General features: G+C 47.1%; 1 pseudogene; it reads right to left on the reverse strand.

Moving 5' to 3' along the window:
- Positions 1-2,424: 2,424 nt before the first annotated feature.
- Positions 2,425-2,547, reverse strand: LOC136634090 (5S ribosomal RNA; annotated as a pseudogene).
- Between the last annotated feature and the right edge of the window lie 418 nt (positions 2,548-2,965).

Raw genomic sequence — 2,965 nt, forward strand, 5'->3', positions numbered from 1 at the left:
TCTTTCCCGAAATGTGTCCGAAACCCCCTTTTTGAACTGGATAGATTGAAAAGGTTGGTGGAGCTGAGCCAGAGATGAGTCCAAACACTTTAATGGCTTGACTCCCTGGGTCTGCGCAGTGAGGGGTTCATTGGACTGATGTTCCGTGCAACAGGCAACAGGCTCAGCCTCAGCTGTCTGAAAAGCTTTGCCCTTCTTGACTGGCCGGCCTCCACACTTCGGATCTGAGGTGCAGGTTAAGGTCACGTTCTGGGGCATACAACGGGGACAGAAAGCAGGCAACAGCCCTTGAGTGGAGCTGAGCTGGGTATCAAGCAGGAAAGGGTAGAAGAGAATGACACTGGAAGGACCGAGAATAGCGTAGAAGGACACGGGAAGATGGAGAGAAGTAGGAGAACGAAACAGCACTATGGAGCAGAAATCAACAGAGGAGAGAAGTGGGGACTGAACATGGAAAGGGAGGGGAAAGGACCTCTGAAAGGAAGAGGAGGGAGCACATGAGAATGTGCCATCCACTGTTGGTAAGACCCAAGCAAGACTGTGGGACGTGGGGCAGCGTGTTCAAAGCTCTGGAGCAATTTTCAACCTTTTTCATCTCACAACGCATTGAAAAGGCACTAAAATTTTTAGGGCACACCATTGTTTTTTGTTGTTGTTTTTTTACAATTGACAAGGCACACTGTGCTGCTGGTGGGGTGGGGGGGCTAACACTCCCCAATGGCCCTACTAATAAATGACCCTCCCCCCCAAAAAATTCTTATGGACCAAATCGTGTGCTGCGGCACACTGATTAAATCCCTGGCGTAGAGAATGCAATTTCCAAGTTCTGGAGGCCAAACAGAAATCTGTTGGTCGATATGATAGATGTCATTGTGGGCAATCGGGCGCATGAATGCGGTGCCCATGTGTGCACATTCATGTGGCTAGAACGGCATGATGGTTTATCGAAGGAGAGTCGCTTAATGGCACCTTTGAAGTGAAATAAGTTTGAAGTCACCAGTAAGAAATCTTTGCAGAGCTCACTGCTCTTAATTAAATATTAGCTGTAATTAGCACTAAGAGCGAATGCGACGAATATTAATTTGAAGCTTGTGGAACGGCTGTCACTGTTAATGAGAACCAGTGGGGGTCTCCATAACATCTGTTTTTGGAGCTCAAGGTAGCATAAAAATCATTAAAACAAATTGCACCTGAACTTTAGTCCCCTCATCTTATTCTTTAGCATTTTTTAAAAAAATCTGCTGACTTCCATGCAATTTCTAAGAACTGGTATTTTCCATGCCCTCTTTGTAGGGTCAGTGTGGTTGCCGCTGCCACCCAGAATGGCACAGTGTTATAAAGCATTGTTGGGGTGTGTTCATTTTCCTTATCATCTTATTTTTCCTTGACCGTGATGAACAGCCTTCTAGCTTCTTGGCTTTAGAACAGGGGTGCTCAAACTTTCAACTTTAGGGATGCTGGACCGTTAACAAGTGTATAGAAGAGAGAATTTCAGCAGGTGCAGCTTGTCATCTGTGGGATGAGAAGTTGCACCTGCTGCAATTCTCTCTTCTGTACACTTGTTAAAGGTCCAGCATCCCTAAAGTTGAAAGTCTGAGCACCCCTGCTTTAGAAGAATCCTAGAATGTTAGCATTGGGAGGGACTTTGGAGGTCATCTAGTGGTAATGGCCTGACTCTTCCAGTGCCAGACAGGAAATCTTTGCATTTAAGACATTCTTCTTCCTGTCTGGTCTAAATCTAATTCCTGATAGTTTCAACTCATTGATTCTAGTCCTGCCTAGGTTCTAGTCTAGTTCTAATTAATTGTATGGTATCTGGTTCTAGTGGTGGTGTGATGAGGTCATCGTCTGCACTGCTGAATTGCTTCCATGGCAGACATTTCCAGCCATTCAAAGGCCGGTGAAGGCACAGGCCTCCGCTTGGCTGCGGCTCAAGTAGCGCAGCCGTCCCCCCCCCTTGGCATCACTCAGGACTGACCCCTTGCCCCCAGCTTGCTAAGTTGCTGGGTAGGGTCATATGATGTTAAACCCTAGAAGTGGTTTTAAACTCTCGACTGAATTCGGAGACTAGGTAGTTATGGTTTCACCCAGGCAGTAGTTTTTCAGTGGTCCTTTTGCCTTTCCGTTTTCCCCTCTCGGTTGCCTGGCACCACTGGAGGGAGGTCTTTGCCACAGCAGGAATGACTTTGCAGTGCATTATTTTCCCACCAGAAATGGTATGATATCTAGTTCCAGGCTAGGGAAGAAAGATGCTTTGATAGGGACTGGAAATCCTAAAGCTGCTTGCCTTTCCCCTCAACTGAGGTCTGTTCCTTGGGTGTGGTTGCCAGATTGCCTGAAATGACCCTGTTTCTCCAGTTTTTCCCCTTCTCTCTCCAGAGGTTGGTTGGTTGGCAACCTTCAGTCTCGAAAGACTATGGTATAAGCCTACAGCACCCGGTATTCCCAGGCGGTCTCCCATTCAAGTACTAACCAGGCCTGACCCTGCTTAGCTTCCGAGATCAGACAAGATCGGGAGATAGTGTTCAGTATAGGGAGATGGTTGGCAACCTTAAGTCTTGAAAGACTATGGTATAAGCCTACAGCATCCAGTATTCCCAGGCAGTCTCCCATCCAAGTACTAACCAGGCCTGACCCTGCTTAGCTTCCCAGATCAGACAAGATCGGGAGATAGTGTTCAGTATAGGGAGATGATTGGCAACCTTCAGTCTCGAAAGACTATGGTATAAGCCTACAGCACCTGGTATTCCCAGGCGGTCTCCCATCCAAATACTAACCAAGTCTGACCCTGCTTAGCTTCTGAGATCAGACAAGATCGGGAAATAGTGTTCAGTATAGGGAGATGGTTGGCAACCTTCAGTCTCAAAAGACTATGGTATAAGCCTACAGCACCCGGTATTCCCAGGCGGTCTCCCATCCAAATACTAACCAAGTCTGACCCTGCTTAGTTTCCAAGATCAGACAA

The sequence above is a fragment of the Tiliqua scincoides genome, chromosome 13 (genome assembly GCF_035046505.1).
Source record: "Tiliqua scincoides isolate rTilSci1 chromosome 13, rTilSci1.hap2, whole genome shotgun sequence".
Classification (NCBI taxonomy): domain Eukaryota; kingdom Metazoa; phylum Chordata; class Lepidosauria; order Squamata; family Scincidae; genus Tiliqua; species Tiliqua scincoides.